General features: G+C 47.9%; 1 pseudogene; it reads right to left on the minus strand.

Annotated features, from left to right (window-relative positions):
• Window positions 1-17,435, minus strand: part of LOC112247152 — a 49,876-nt pseudogene that overhangs the window by 18,091 nt on the left and 14,350 nt on the right.

A 17,435-nucleotide genomic window follows, 5' to 3' on the forward strand; every position in this document is an offset into this window, starting at 1 on the left:
TGTGACGGAGCTGAGAGGGAGATGTGGTGGAGCTGAGAGGGAGATGTGGTGGAGCTGAGAGGGAGTTGAGAGGGAGCTGAGAGGGAGCTGAGAGGGAGCTGAGAGGGAGATGTGGTGGAGCTGAGAGGGAGTGAATTATTTTTAATGACCATCAGCCAGAATGCTGACAACAAATTGAACACATGAATTACGCTAGCTACACTTGCAGACTCTTCGATTCACAGACATTTAAAAACAAAGCGTGACTCAGAAATGGCACCCTAATTCCCTATATAGTGCACTACTTTTTGACCACTTTTTGACCATTTCAGACCCACCCATTCATTATACACGAAGACAAACCTGCAGTAAGTAACTGTTTGAGAAACAAGAGCAAAAGTTGTGTGAAGAAACACAATTAGAAGAATGAGAAGATGAAGATGAGAAGATGAAGATGAGAAGATGAAGAGGTTTGTGGCCAGAAAAAAACCCACATCATAATTCAAAATGTGCATGAGATGCTTTGGTTAAGTTAAGTTTGAAACAGAAATGCTAGCATGAATAAAAGTGGACTAGTCTGAACTGGTCTTTTTTTTAAAGTAGACTAATTCTGGGAGTAGCCCACTGAAATCTAACACGAGGACTTTAACAACGGGGCGAAAAGATAGCAGGGCAAGGTTTAGGACACTTACAGGAGAAAAAAATGACACTTCCCTCACAAAGGAACAGGATGTCAGAAAACATAGAACATCCGTCCAGCGTAAACTAGCGACAAAAATATCCTTATCAAAATAACAAGCTGTTGATTCAGAACCCAGAGGACAGTGGTACAGGAAGCTCTGTGACTCTCCGTCTGTGTACCAAATGACGCCCTATTCCCTATGTAGTGCACTATGGGCTCTGGTCAAAGGTAGTGCACTATCTAGTAAATAAGGTACCATTTGGGACGCTTCCTCCATGTTCTTTATTGGTGGGATTGAACAGGAAGCGGTCGTGCTAGTGTTGTGATTAGATGAACCTCACTGTTCTGGACAGAGCTCTATTTAAACAGAGCCTAGCAGATGTCTTTCAGGAGATAACGGAGATAACAGCTATCTCCATAAGTTGTTTACTCCGTCAGCCGGGGACGGCCGGGGACATTATCTAGCAAATACGGCATCTTCTTGATCCCGTAGAAAATGTGTGAAATAAATAACTCGGCTGTATTTTGAAAATCCAACCTACCTCTCAAAATGTTAAGTTGATATGTCTCAAAATAGCTAACCTTGACCAAACATTTTTAAATAAAATCCAAAAGTTTAAATGGATATTTGCATTTTAGCTAAGCATTCAATGGTCATCCAACCCTAACAATGTGATGTAGACCTAACTGTCACGTTCTGACCTTAGTTCTTTTGTTATGTCGTTGTTTTAGTATGGTCAGGGCGTGAGTTGGGTGGGTAGTCTATGTTCCTTTTTCTATAATTTGGGATTTCTGTGTTTGGCCTGGTATGGTTCTCAATCAGAGGCAGCTGTCAATCGTTCTCCTTGATTGAGAACCATACTTAGGTAGCCTGGTTGTCCCTGATTGAGAACCATACTTAGGTAGCCTGGTTTCACCTTTGAGTTGTGGGTGATTATTTTCCCTTCTGTGTTTTGCTGCACCGTTCAGGACTGTTTGTTTTTGTCATTTTATTGTTTTTGTTCAAGTGTTCAGTATTCGTATTAAATACAATATGTACACCTACCACGCTGCGCTTTGGTCCTCCGATCCTTCCTGCTACTCCTCTTCGTCAGAAGAGGAAGACGAAAACCCTTACACTAACGCAACCTCCAAAAGGAAGATATGCAAATAGCAACAGACCCCCCCAGTTAAAAATAATAATGAAGGTGATTCTTTGGAGTTTAGGCTGTGTAAACCTGGTTAGATTCCTACCATAGTGTAGTTGTGGGCCACATTGAGCAAATCCATGCATCCCTGGGCGTCAGCGAAGGAGTGTATCCCCAGGCAGTTAGATGGATGTAGTTGTTTCATGAGGAAGTTACAGCAGACCTCAATGACTTGTGAGAGCTGCAGAAGGCAGGCTGCAGACAATAAACTCTCTATGGTCTCCTCCTTCAATTCAAGGACACCTGCAACATTAACAAGATATGTTGTCACAGAGAACAATGGAAGTAGAGCGTATTATTAGCTCTAAAACATCAGCAGGCCTGGGGCACAGGGGAATACAATTACTAAAACATCACCAGGCCTGGGGCACAGGGGATACATTTACTAAAACATCACCAGGCCTGGGGCACAGGGGATACATTTACTAAAACATCACCAGGCCTGGGGCACAGGGGATACATTTACAAAACATCACCAGGCCTGGGGCACAGGGGATACATTTACTAAAACATCACCAGGCCTGGGGCACAGGGGATACATTTACTAAAACATCACCAGGCCTGGGGCACAGGGGATACATTTACTAAAACATCACCAGGCCTGGGGCACAGGGGAACATTTACAAAACATCACCAGGCCTGGGGCACAGGGGATACATTTAAAAACATCACCAGGCCTGGGGCACAGGGGATACATTTACTAAAACATCACCAGGCCTGGGGCACAGGGGATACATTTACTAAAACATCACCAGGCCTGGGGCACAGGGGAATACATTTACTAAAACATCACCAGGCCTGGGGCACAGGGGATACATTTACTAAAACAAAACATCACCAGGCCTGGGGCACAGGGGATACATTTACAAAAACATCACCAGGCCTGGGGCACAGGGGAATACAATTACTAAAACATCACCAGGCCTGGGGCACAGGGGATACATTTACTAAAACATCACCAGGCCTGGGGCACAGGGGATACATTTACTAAAACATCACCAGGCCTGGGGCACAGGGGATACATTTACTAAAACATCACCAGGCCTGGGGCACAGGGGATACATTTACTAAAACATCACCAGGCCTGGGGCACAGGGGATACATTTACTAAAACATCCCCAGGCCTGGGGCACAGGGGAATACAATTACTAAAACATCCCCAGGCCTGGGGCACAGGGGAATACAATTACTAAAACATCCCCAGGCCTGGGGCACAGGGGAATACAATTACTAAAACATCACCAGGCCTGGGGCACAGGGGAATACAATTACTAAAACATCACCAGGCCTGGGGCACAGGGGAATACAAAACATCACCAGGCCTGGGGCACAGGGGATAAAACTAAAACATCAGGCAGGCCTGGGGCACAGGGGAATACAATTACTAAAAACATCAGGGGATACAGGGCCTGGGGCACAGGGATACATTTACAAAACATCACCAGGCCTGGGGCACTAAAAAAACATCAGCAGGCCTGGGGCACAGGGGAAAAAAACATCACCAGGCCTGGGGCACAGGGGATACATTTACTAAAACATCACCAGGCCTGGGGCACTAAAAACAAAGGCCTGGGGCACAGGGGATACATTTACTAAAACATCACCAGGCCTGGGGCACAGGGATACACTACATCAGGAGGCCTGGGGCATAGGGTACCATTTGAGATACATAAATGAGGCCTGGGGCACAGGAGTACTCACCAGTGTAGGCAAAGTGGACCAGAGATCTCAAAACATCTGGGGCATCCACCCCCTCCATCTTGATAAAACATCACCAGGCCTGGGGCACAGGCCTCTTTACTAAAACATCACCAGGCCTGGGGCACAGGGGAACATTTACTAAAACAAAGGCCTAGTCAGAGATACATTTACTAAAACATCACCAGGCCTGGGGCCAGGGGATCTGTACTAAAACATCACCAGGCCTGGGGCAAGGGGTACAAGAGAAAACTGCAGGCCTGGGGCAAGGACCAATCTGGCCTGGGGCATAGGACAACAAAAACATCAACCTGGGGCAAGTAGTACAATCAGAAACTGCACTAAGGACCAATCTGTAGGCCTAGGACAACACCAAAAACCAAGGCCTAGTAGTCAGAGACTGCAGGCCTGGGGCAAGGACCAATCTAAAAACATCAGGGCCTGGGACTGCACAACATTTACTAAAAACAAAGTAGTGCCACATAGTAGGGTCATTTGAGACTAAATGAGTGTTGCAGTACTCACCAGTGACAAAGTGGACAGAGATCTGCTTCTGGACCACCCCCCCATCTTGATCTCACACCAAGTGGCAGTGGTCAGAGACTGCACTAAGGACCAATCTGTATAGGACAACACCAACCAAGTAGTAGTCAGAGACTGCACTAAGGACCAATCTGTATAGGACAACACCAACCAAGTAGTGGTCAGAGACTGCACTAAGGACCAATCTGTATAGGACAACACCAACCAAGTAGTGGTCAGAGACTGCACTAAGGACCAGTCTGTATAGGACAACACCAACAAAGTAGTGGTCAGAGACTGCACTAAGGACCAGTCTGTATAGGACAACACCAACCAAGTAGTGGTCAGAGACTGCACTAAGGACCAATCTGTATAGGACAACACCAACCAAGTAGTGGTCAGAGACTGCACTAAGGACCAGTCTGTATAGGACAACAACAACAAAGTAGTGGTCAGAGACTGCACTAAGGACCAGTCTGTATAGGACAACAACAACAAAGTAGTGGTCAGAGACTGCACTAAGGACCAGTCTGTATAGGACAACATCAACCAAGTAGTGGTCAGATACTGCACTAAGGACTTGTCTGCACACAGCAACAACCAGCAAATAAATCAGAGGGCCTGTCACAAATGGTACACTATTCCCTGTTTAGTGCACTACTCTCTGGTCAAAAGTAGTGCATTACAGTATATAACTGTAGGGTGAATAGGGTGCCATTTGGGGGACACAGTCACTGCACTGAGGATCAGTCTGCACACACATCACAACCGACAGCCTTGTATTGACGTCTTCATATGCATTGATTATCCGTTACATAATGGCATGCTGATAGAGCTGAGAGGGAGCTGAGAGGGAGATGTGACGGAGCTGAGAGGGAGATGTGGCGGAGCTGAGAGGGAGCCTAGAGGGAGATGTGGCGGAGCTGAGAGGGAGCCTAGAGGGAGAGCTGAGAGGGAGATGGAGGAGCTGAGAGGGAGCTGAGAGGGAGATGTGAGGAGCCTGAGAGGGAGATGTGGCGGAGCTGAGAGGGAGCTGAGAGGGAGAGAGGGAGCTGAGAGGGAGCTGAGAGGGAGCTGAGAGGGAGATGTGGCGGAGCTGAGAGGGAGCTGAGAGGGAGCTGAGAGGGAGCTGAGAGGGAGATGTGGCGGAGCTGAGAGGGAGCTGAGAGGGAGATGTGACGGAGCTGAGAGGGAGCTGAGAGGAGCTGAGATGGAGATGAGGGAGCTGAGAGGGAGATGTGGCGGAGCTGAGAGGGAGCTGAGGGAGCTGAGAGGAGAGGGAGATGTGAGGGAGCTGAGAGGGAGATGTGGCGGAGCTGAGAGGGAGATGTGGCGGAGCTGAGAGGGAGCTGAGAGGGAGCTGATGTGGCTGAGAGGGAGCTGAGAGGGAGCTGAGAGGGAGATGTGGCGGAGCTGAGAGGAGCTGAGAGGGAGATGTGGCGGAGAGAGGAGCTGAGAGGGAGCTGAGAGGGAGCTGAGATGAGAGGGAGCTGAGAGGGAGCTGAGCTGAGGGAGATGTGGCGGAGCTGAGAGGGAGATGTGCGGAGCTGAGAGGGAGCTGAGAGGGAGCTGAGAGGAGATGTGAGGGAGATGTGGAGGGAGATGGAGCTGAGAGGGAGATGTGAGAGGGAGCTGGAGCTGAGAGGGAGCTGAGAGGGAGCTGAGAGGGAGATGTGGCGGAGCTGAGAGGGAGATGTGGCGGAGCTGAGAGGGAGCTGAGAGGGAGCTGAGAGGGAGATGTGAGAGGGAGATGTGGCGGAGCTGAGAGGGAGCTGAGAGGGAGCTGAGAGGGAGATGTGGCGGAGCTGAGAGGGAGATGTGACGGAGCTGAGAGGGAGATGTGGGGGAGCTGAGAGGGAGATGTGGTGGAGCTGAGAGGGAGCTGAGAGGGAGCTGAGAGGGAGATGTGGTGAGAGCTGAGAGGGAGCTGAGAGGGAGATGAGAGGAGCTGAGAGGGAGATGTGGCTGGGGGAGATGAGAGGGAGCTGAGAGGGAGCTGAGAGGGGAGATGAGAGGGAGATGGAGCTGAGAGGGAGATGTGAGGGAACTGTGATGGAGCTGAGAGGGAGATGTGAGGGAGATGTGAGGGAGATGAGAGGGAGCTGAGAGGGAGATGTGGCGGAGCTGAGAGGGAACTGAGAGGGAGATGTGGCGGAGCTGAGAGGGAGATGTGAGGGAACTGAGAGGGAGATGTGGCGGAGCTAAGAGGGAGATGTGAGGGAGCTGAGAGGGAGCTGAGAGGGAGCTGTGACGGAGCTGAGAAGGAGCTGAGAAGGAGCTGAGAGGGAGCTGAGTGGAAGCTGAGAGGGAAATGAGAGGGAACTGTGATGGAGCGGAGAGGAAGATGTGAGGGAGCTGAGAGGGAACTGTGATGGAGCTGAGAGGGAGATGTGAGGGAGCTGAGAGGGAGCTGTGAGAGAGCTGAGAGGGAGATGTGACGGAGCTGAGAGGCTGTCCTGGTGTACAAAAGCTAATTCGACCAGGAATGTAACCAAATGCTCTGAGTTTGAGTTGCAAGTTTAACTGTTATACTATGGCCTGTATTTACTATCCAAATGCTGTTCCATGACAGACAGACAGTATACCAGGTGGTATATCAGACACACAGTATACCAGGTGGTATATCAGACAGACAGAATACCAGGTGGTATGTCAGACAGGCAGTATACCAGGTGGTATGTCAGACAGACAGTATACCAGGTGGTATATCAGACTGACAGTATACCAGGTGGTATATCATCGAATAGCACAGCCTGTTTGAACAATTTTGGTGCCATGTTTTCAAATATAGCCCACCTCAGCTCAGTGATTTTTAAGAAGATGGTGCCGACAGACATGGCAGCTCTGCACCTAGCTCCTAAGCAACTTAGGTTGTTTTTTTTGCCATGTCTTACATTATTAGCCCAGAACATTTTTTGTGTAATTATTACATGCAGATGGAAATAACTTTTGGATAGCAGAGCTGCGGTAACTCACCAGCATTACGACTAGAAATACGACTTTCCTGAAATGGATTGTTTGTTTGTAACCCATAGGGCAATTGAACTTATCCCAGAGGCTGCACACCATCCAATATTTTACTCACTAATATTCAATCCCTGGGCAATAAAGTAAACGAGCTCAGGGCGAGGATCTCCTTCCAGAGCGACATCAGGGAATGTAACATACGCTGTTTCTCGGAATCACATCTTTCTTCGGATATACTGTCCCCGTCCATACAGCCAGTTGGGCTCAGTACATCACACAGACAGGAATAAAGAACTCTCTGGGACGAAGACAGGCGGTGGTGTATGTTTCGTGATTAACTACTCATGGTGTGATTGTGATAACGTATAGTGGGGCGGCAGGTAGACAGGTGGTTGGAGCGTTGGGCCAATAACCGAAAGGTTGCTGGATCAAATCCCCAAGCTGACAAGGTACAAATCTGCCGTTCTGAAGTGTATAGGGGGATGTTGTTCCGACTGTGAATATTAAAACCTACCCAAACCAGAACCGCGAACAGATAAACTGAAAGTGTGAACCACGGCATTTAACCACGGCACGGTGACTGGGAAAATGGTCGAATACAAACACTGCAATTATTCCTTCCATAAGGCAATGAAACAGGCAAAACGTCAGACAAAGTGGAGTTGCAATTTAATGACTCAGACACAAGACGTATGTGGCAGGGTCTACAGACAATCACGGATTACAAACGGAAAACCAGCCACATCGCGGACACCGACAACTTGCTCTCGTACAAACTAAACATCTTCTTAGCCCGCTTTGAGGATAACGGATAACACAGTGCCACCGATGCGGCCCCACTACCAAGGACTCTGTGCTCTCCTTCTCCGTTACTGACGTGAGTAAGACATTTAAGCATGTTAACCCTTGGCTCCCGGCCCAGACGGTGTCCCTAGCCGCGTCCTCAGAGCATGCACAGACCAGCTGGCTGGCATGTTTACGGACATATTCAATCTCTCCATATCCCAGTCTGCTGTCCCCACTTGCTTCAAGATGTCCACCATTGTTCCTGTACCCAAGAAAGGAAAGGTAACTGAATTAAATTACTATCGCCTCGAAGCACTCACTTCTGTCATCATGAAGTGCTTTGAGAGGCTAGTTAAGGTTCATATCACCTCCACCTTACCTGACACCCTAGACTCACTTCAATTTGCTTACCACCCCAATAGATCCACAGACGATGCAATCAATATCGCACTGCACACTGTCCTATCCCATCTGGACAAGAGGAATACCTATGTAAGAATACTGTTAATTGACTATAGCTCAGCATTCAGCACCATAGTACCCTCTAAGCTCATCATTAAGCTCGGGACCCTGGGTCTGAACCCCGCCTTGTTCAACTAGGTCCTGGACTTCCTGACTGTCCTCCTCCAGGTGGAGAAGGTAGGAAACAACATCTCCACTACACTGACCCTCAACACTGGGGCCCCACAAAGGTGTGTGCTCAGCCCCCTCCTGTACTCCCTGTTCAACAATGACTGTGACTGCGTGGCCACGCACGCCTCCAACTCAATCATCAAGTTTGCAGATGATACAACAGTAGTAGGCCTGATTACCAACAATGATGATAAAGTCTACAGGGAGGAGGTGAGGGCTCTGGTGGAGTGGTGCCAGGAAAATACCCTTCCCTCAACATCAACAAAATGAAGCAGCGTATCGTGGACTTCAGGAAACAGCAGAGAGAACACGCCCCTATCCACATCGACGGGGCCGCAGTGGAGAAGGTGAAAAGGTTCAATTTCCTCGGCGTCACTGACAATCTGAAATGGTCCACCCACACAAACTTTTCCACGTAAACTTTTTCGGCCCCTTGAGACCCTCACAAACTTTTACAGAGCATCCTGTTGGGCTGTATCACCGCCTGGTACGGCAACTGTACCACCTACTCTCCAGAGAGCTCTCCACGGTGATGTGTTGGGCAGACTGCACCACCCTCAGGAGAGCCCTGCGGTTGCAGGTGGTGCAGTCTGGCCAACACATCCCCGTGGGCGCATTGCCTACCCTTCAGGACATCTACAGCACTCAATGTCAGAGGAAAGACAAAAAGATCATCAAGGATATCAACCACCAGAGTCACCCTGGCGTGTTCTAGAAGGCGAGGTTATTACAGGTGTATCAAAGCAGAGACCGAAAGACTGAAAAACAGCTTCTATCTCAAGGCCATCAGACTGTTAAATAGCCATCACTAGCTGGCTACCACTGCCTTATGTACATAAACATGGAATCGCTGGTCACTTTAATGTTTACATACTGTTTTACTAATTTTATATGTATATACTACTTTCTACTGTATTTTAGTCAATGCCACTCAGACATTACTCGTCCTAATATTTATATATTTTTACTTTTAGATTTGTGTGTATTGTTGTGAATTGTTAAATATTACTGGACTGTTGGAGCTAGGAACACAAGCATTTCGCTACACCCACAATAACATCTGCTAAATATGTGTATGTGACCAAAACATTGGGATTTTATTAGATTTTTTAAAAAGGTTGAATGGCTGGCTGACTGGTTGGCTTTCTGGGTATTGATGTTGGGACACGGCTCAGTGATTCACAGGTAGAAAGGTAGGCTGTCTGGCTGGCTGGGTGTTTCAGATGATGTTGGGACACGGCTCAGTGATGTACAGGTAGAATGGCTGGCTGGCTGGCTGGGTGTTTCAGATGATGTGGGACACAGCTCAGTGATGTACAGGTAGAATGGCTGGCTGGCTGGCTGGGTGTTTCAGATGATGTTGGGACACGGCTCAGTGATGTACAGGTAGAATGGCTGGCTGGCTGGCTGGGTGTTTCAGATGTTGGGAAACAGCTCAGTGATTTATATGTAGAATGGCGGGCTGGTCTGGCTGGCTGGCTGGTTCGATGTTGGGACACGGCTCAGTGATGTACAGGTAGAAAGGTAGGCTGTCTGGCTGGCTGGGTGATTTAGATGTTGGGACACTGGCTCAGGCTGGTCGGCTGGAAAGGTAGGCTGGATGGATGGCTGGCTGGGTGTTTCAGATGTTGGGACACGGCTCAGTGATGTACAGGTAGAATGGCTGGCTGGCTGGCTGGGTGTTTCAGATGTTGGGACACAGCTCAGTGATTTATATGTAGAATGGCTGGCTGGTTGGCTGGGTGTTTCAGATGTTGGGACACGGCTCAGTGATGTACAGGTAGAATGGCTGGATGGCTGGCTGGGTGTTTCAGATGTTGGGACACGGCTCAGTGATGTACAGGTAGAATGGCTGGCTTGCTGGCTGGGTGTTTCAGATGTTGGGACACGGCTCAGTGATGTACAGGTAGAAAGGTAAACTGGGTGTTTCAGATGATTTACACGGCTCAGTGATGTACAGGTAGAATGGCTGGCTGGCTGGCTGGTGTTTCAGATGTTGGGACACGGCTCAGTGATGTACAGGTAGAAAGGTAGGCTGTCTGGCTGGCTGGGTGTTTCAGATGTTGGGACACGGCTCAGTGATGTACAGGTAGAAAGGTGGCTGGCTGGCTGGCTGGGTGTTTCAGATGATGTGGGACACAGCTCAGTGATGTACAGGTAGAATGGCTGGCTGGCTGGCTGGGTGTTTCAGATGTTGGGACACAGCTCAGTGATTTATATGTAGAATGGCTGGCTGGCTGGCTGGTCGGCTGGACGGTCGGCTGGATGGATGGCTGGCCCGGTGTTTCAGATGATGTTGGGACACAGCTCAGTGATTTACAGGTTGAATGGCTGACTGGCTGGCTGGGTGTTTCAGATGATTGGGAAACAGCTCAGTGATTTATAGTAGAATGGCTGGCTGGTTGGCTGGCTGGCTGGTCGGCTGGCTGGTTGGCTGGACGGTCGGCTGGCCCGGTGTTTCAGATGATGTTAGGACACAGCTCAGTGATTTACAGGTAGAATGGCTGGCTGGTTGGCTGGCTGGCCGGTCGGCTGGACGGTCGGCTGGCCCGGTGTTTTAGATGATGTTGGGACACAGCTCAGTGATTTACAGGTTGAATGGCTGACTGGCTGGGTGTTTCAGTGGATGTTCAGCTCAGTGGTTCTCTAACCGCCCCTAACAACCCTTTGTGTTCCCCTTGACTACACATCCTATTGGTTGAAGCAGCATATGAAAAAAATACAAATGAAAGTATCTCATGAACAACATTTACAATTATTTCTAATAGAGAAAAGACTCAGGAGCTCTAATCGTGTTAATGTCTCCGTCTGGTTTGCTTCACAAGTCTGCTAATGTAAGGACTGAAGTGGAGAGTCATCAAAATCTGCTAGCACAAGGAAATGAGTTTTCTTTGAAATGTGTTATTAAATGAAACAGCGGATATTATGGTCTGTCCTCTACAGAGCAGATAATAAAACTTTTGTAAATGCATGTGTAATGATCGTGTAGTATTACGCTTTGTACTAAGTGTTTTATGAATGCTTATGGCAAGGAGTCATGACTCCTTTTCTTCGATTGCCCTGTTGAGGCCATGCAACATGTTTTTCTGTTGTTTTCTTCACCGACTCAGTTAACAGTCATTCCTGTTTGTGGGGGAGACAGGTAGCCTAGTGGTTAGAGTGTAGGGGAGGTAGGTAGCCTAGTGGTTAGAGTGTAGGGGCGGCAGGTAGCCTAGTGGTTAGAGTGTAGGGGCGGCAGGTAGCCTAGTGGTTAGAGTGTAGGGGCGGCAGGTAGCCTAGTGGTTAGAGTGTAGGTAGGCAGGTAGCCTAGTGGTTAGAGTGTAGGGGCGGCTGGTAGTCTAGTGGTTAGAGTGTAGGTAGGCAGGTAGCCTAGTGGTTAGAGTGTAGGGGCGGCAGGTAGCCTAGTGGTTAGAGTGTAGGGGGCGGCTGGTAGTCTAGTGGTTAGAGTGTAGGGGCGGCAGGTAGCCTAGTGGTTAGAGTGTAGGGGCGGCTGGTAGTCTAGTGGTTAGAGTGTAGGGTAGGCAGGTAGCCTAGTGGTTAGAGTGTAGGTAGGCAGGTAGCCTAGTGGTTAGAGTGTAGGGGCGGCAGGTAGCCTAGTGGTTAGAGTGTAGAGGTGGCAGGTAGCCTAGTGGTTAGAGTGTAGGTAGGCAGGTAGCCTAGTGGTTAGAGTGTGGTTAGGGGGTAGGCAGGTAGCCTAGTGGTTAGAGTGTAGGGGCGGCAGGTAGCCTAGTGGTTAGAGTGTAGGGGCGGGTTAGAGTGTAGGGGCGGCAGGTAGCCTAGTGGTTAGAGTGTAGAGGTGGCAGGTAGCCTAGTGGTTAGAGTGTAGGTAGGCATGTAGCCTAGTGGTTAGAGTGTGGGGGCGGCCTAGTGGTAGCCTAGTGGTTAGAGTGTAGGGGGGCGGCAGGTAGCCTAGTGGTTAGAGTGTAGGTAGGCAGGTAGCCTAGTGGTTAGAGTGTGGGGGAGACAGGTAGCCTAGTGGTTAGAGTGTGGGGGGAGACAGGTAGCCTAGTGGTTAGAGTGTGGGGGAGACAGGTAGCCTAGTGGTTAGAGTGTAGGGGCGGCAGGTAGCCTAGTGGTTAGAGTGTGGGGTGGTTAGACAGGTAGCCTAGTGGTTAGAGTGTGGGGAGACAGGTAGCCTAGTGGTTAGAGTGTGGGGGCGACAGGTAGCCTAGTGGTTAGAGTGTAGGTAGGCAGGTAGCTTAGTGGTTAGAGTGTAGGGGCGGCAGGTAGCCTAGTGGTTAGAGTGTAGGGGCGGGTTAGGTAGCCTAGTGGTTAGAGTGTAGGGGCGGCAGGTAGCCTAGTGGTTAGAGTGTAGGGGCGGCAGGTAGCCTAGTGGTTAGAGTGTTGGGGCGGCAGGTAGCCTAGTGGTTAGAGTGTAGGGGTGGCAGGTAGCCTAGTGGTTAGAGCGTAGAGACGGCAGGTAGCCTAGTGGTTAGAGCGTAGGGGCGGCAGGTAGCCTAGTGGTTAGAGTGTTGGGGCGGCAGGTAGCCTAGTGGTTAGAGTGTTGGGGCGGCAGGTAGCCTAGTGGTTAGAGTGTAGGGGCGGCAGGTAGCCTAGTGGTTAGAGTGTAGGGGTGGCAGGTAGCCTATTGGTTAGAGTATAGGGAGACAGGTAGCCTAGTGGTTAGAGTGTGGGGAGACAGATAGCCTAGTGGTTAGAGTGTAGGGGCGGCAGGTAGCCTAGTGGTTAGAGTGTAGGGGCGGCAGGTAGCCTAGTAGTTAGAGTGTTGGGGCGGCAGGTAGCCTAGTGGTTAGAGTGTAGGGGTGGCAGGTAGCCTAGTGGTTAGAGCGTAGAGACGGCAGGTAGCCTAGTGGTTAGAGCGTAGGGGCGGCAGGTAGCCTAGTGGTTAGAGTGTTGGGGCGGCAGGTAGCCTAGTGGTTAGAGTGTTGGGGCGGCAGGTAGCCTAGTGGTTAGAGTGTTGGGGCGGCAGGTAGCCTAGTGGTTAGTGTAGGGGCGGCAGTGTGGGGAGTGTGGGGAGACAGATAGCCTAGTGGTTAGAGCGTAGAGACGGCAGGTAGCCTAGTGGTTAGAGCGTAGGGGCGGCAGGTAGCCTAGTGGTTAGAGTGTGGGGGAGACAGATAGCCTAGTGGTTAGAGTGTAGGGGCGGCAGGTAGCCTAGTGGTTAGAGTGTAGGGGCGGCAGGTAGCCTAGTGGTTAGAGTGTAGCGGAGACAGGTAGTCTAGTGGTTAGAGTGTAGGGGCGGCAGGTAGCCTAGTGGTTAGAGTGTAGAGGAGACAGGTAGCCTAGTGGTTAGAGCGTTGGGCCAGTAACCGAAACGTTGCTAGATTGAATCCTTGAGCTGACAAGGTAAAAATCTGTCGTTCTGCCCCTGAACAAGGCAGTTAACCCACTTGTTCCTAGGCCGTCATTGTAAATAATAATTTGTTCTTTAACTGACTTGCCTAGTTAAATAAAGGTTAAATAAATAAATACAAATTCCTCTGGATTTTCTGGACCCTCAAATTCTTATCTGAAGCAGGCCCTTCTGAAATAAGAGCAGCCTTGTTTTATTAGATAGTAAAAATTGATTGAACAGATAATCTAAGTCTTGTGTTATCTATGGTGGTAATCAGTGAAAAGATTCCCACAGGTGGCTATCATAATATTATTGATCCAGATTAATCATATAGTCTATGTCCCAAATGGCACCAAATTCCCTATATAGTGCCCTACTTTTAACCAGAGCCTTATGGTCCGTGGTCTAAAGCAGTGCACTTTACAGGGAATAAGGGTGTCACTTGGAACAGAGCCAGTATAGCAGAGCCAGTATTTCACCAGGTGTAATTACATGAAGAGCAGCACTCACCTGTGAGCCGGGATCTTATGATCTCCTGCTATCAAGACAACATCACACAGCTGCTTGTGCTGAAAATAAGTCTCCATCTTGCGAAAGGTCTGTTCCGCATGGTTTGTAGCCTGGAAGAACTCATCCGAGCCGTTGGAGCACATCCTGGAGTAGGAGGAGGAGGAGGAGGAGGAGGGGGGGGGGAAGCAGAAGAAGAAGAAGGATATGTGTAAGTAATCATGGTTATAGCCCTACATGGAAGAAGTTATATGACCATATAATGCAACTTATATCAGCATTTTTATGAACCACATATGAACTGTGAATAACATATTATTTAATAAGTGGAACGCAATTCCCATTTGGTAGAACCCCCATAAACAAAAACTGAGAGACCTACAGCATCACTGTAATGTTTTGTTTAACCAAGTATGAGAAGTTGGATACAGCATACACTCTTAGAAAAAAGGTGCTATCTAGAATCTTAAAGGGTTCTACGACTGTCCCAAAGAAAACCCTTTGAGTAGAACCATTTTGGTTCCGGGTAGAACCCTTTTGGGTTCCACGTAGTACCCTTTACACCGAGGGTTCTACCTGGAACCCAAAAGAGTTATACCTGGTAACAAGATAGGTTCTCTTACGGGGACAGACAAATAACCTTTTTGGAGCGAAGAGTGAACCTAGCAGACCTAAAAGGTATATTGTATCACAATCAAAGTAACACAATTATATTGATTCGATGAAACGCAACTTGCTATGCGGCAGTCAAACATCATTTATATTGACTAAACCGTCTTCTTTCCCCACCAGTCTGAGCCAGATTAAAAGTCTAACAACTAAACTGCGTACCTAAGTGGTAAAGAAACTGAGCGCTAAACTCCAGCGGGACAGTCTGTTGACAATCTGAGCAAATCCGCCTCGCCTGCCAAACAAAACGTGTTTTTTTTTTATAGACATGGACTAAGCAATTGAGCTGGCTTCCCCTTCACAGTATTGTGTTAATGCTGTATTCTGAGCCCCGCTCCCCAAAGACCGATAGATTACATGCTGTTTTACACAGTCAAAATAATCCTTCAGATTTGTGGCAAATAATTCAGACCAGTTACTTTAGTGTCCTTCAAGGGATAAAATCCACTTGCTGACATTTAAGTTGTTTGTTACACTGCGTAAACAATCTCAACTCTCAGGGGGAATTAACTGATCCTAAAAGCTTTTTTTCTATGAGGAGATTCATAGTTTTCAAAGAACAACACTGTACATGGAGACTGTAAGAAATGTCAACATCTATGACGTTATATATCAGTCCACACCACCATATAAAAAGAGAACAGGAACAGAATTCACACACACACGGGACAACGGTCGCTTTCCTCTTTTCAGAAACAAAAATCTGTCGAACTAATTTTGCTGAATGCATTTTATTTTATATAGTTGAAATTGGAAGTTTTACGTACCACCTGAGCCAAATACATCATAACTCAGTTTTTCACAATTCCTGACATTTAATCCTAGTAAACATTCCCTAATTTAGGTCAGTTAGGATCACCACTTTATTTTAAGAATGTGAATGATTTATTTCAGTTTTTATTTCTTTCTTCACATTTCCAGTGGGTCAGAAGTTTACATACACTCAAATAGTATTTGTTAGCATTGCCGTTAAATTGTTTAACTTGGGTCAAACATTTCTGGTAGCCTTCCACAAGCTTCCCACAATAAGTTGGGTGAATGTTGTCCCATTCCTCCTGACAGAGCTGGTGTAACTGAGTCAGGTTTGTAGGCCTCCTTGCTCTCACACACTTGTTCAGTTCTGCCCACATATTTTCTATGGGATTGAGGTCAGGGCTTTGTGATGGCCACTCCAATACCTTGACTTTGTTGTCCTTAAGCCATTTTGCCACAACTTTGGAAGTATGCTTGGGTTCATTGTCCATTTGGAAGACCCATTTGCGACCAAGCATTAACTTCATGACTGATGTCTTGAGATGTTGCTTCAATATATCCACATAATTTTTCTACCTCATGATGCCATCTACTTTGTGAAGTGCACCAGTCCCTCCTTCAGCAAAGCACCCCCACAGCATGATGCTACCACCCCCATGCTTCACGGTTGGGATGGTGTTCTTCAGCTTGCAAGCCTCCCCCTTTTTCCTCCAAACATAGCGATGGTCGTTATGGCCAAACAGTTCTATTTTTGTTTAATCAAACCAGAGGATATTTCTCCAAAAATGATGTCTTTGTCCCCATGTGCAGTTGCAAAACGTAGTCTGGCGGTTTTGGAGCAGTGGCTTCTTCCTTGCTGAGTGGCCTTCAGGTTATGTCGATATAGGACTCATTTTACTGTGGATATAGATACTTTTGTACCTGTTTCCTCCAGCATCTTCACAGGATCCTTTGCTGTTGTTCGGGGATTGATTTACTTTTCGCACCAAAGTACGTTCATCTCTGGGAGACAGAACGTGTCTCCTTCCTGAGCGGTATGATGGCTGCGTGGTCCCATGGTGTTAATACTTGCAAATTATTGTTTGTACAGATGAACGTGGTACCTTCAGGTGTTTGGAAATTGCTCCCAAGGATGAACCAGACTTGTGGAGGTCTACATTTTTTTTCTGAGGTCTTGGCTGATTTCTTTTGATTTTCCCATGATGTCAAGTAGAGGCACTGAATTTGAAGGTAGGTGTGGAAATGCATCCACAGGTACACCTCCAATTGACTCAAATGATGTCAATTTGCCTATCAGAAGCTTCTATAGCCATTACACCATTTTCTGGAATTTTCCAAGCTGTTTAAGTGCACAGTCAACTTAGTGTATGTAAACTTCTGACCCACTGGAATTGTGATCCTGTGAATTATAAGTTAAATAATCTGTCTGTAAACAATTGTTGGAAAAATGTCTTGTGTCATGCACAAAGTAGATATCCTAACCGACTTGCCAAAACTGTGTGGAGAGTGGTTGAAAAACTACTTTTAATGACTCTAACCTAAGTGTATGTAAACTTCTGTCGTCAACTGTACATAGGAAGCCGGGTCCACAGCCTATAGTATAAACATTTATTGGGATGCTTTATGGTAAATACTGCTGTAATTTATTGCCCTGTCACATTTATCCCTGTTTGACTCAGAGAGTCTTGAGCTCATTCCAAATAGCACCATATTCCCTACATAGTGAACTAGTTTTGAACAGGGACTATAGGGGGGC

This window comes from Oncorhynchus tshawytscha, linkage group LG08 (assembly GCF_018296145.1).
Source record: "Oncorhynchus tshawytscha isolate Ot180627B linkage group LG08, Otsh_v2.0, whole genome shotgun sequence".
NCBI lineage: Eukaryota > Metazoa > Chordata > Actinopteri > Salmoniformes > Salmonidae > Oncorhynchus > Oncorhynchus tshawytscha.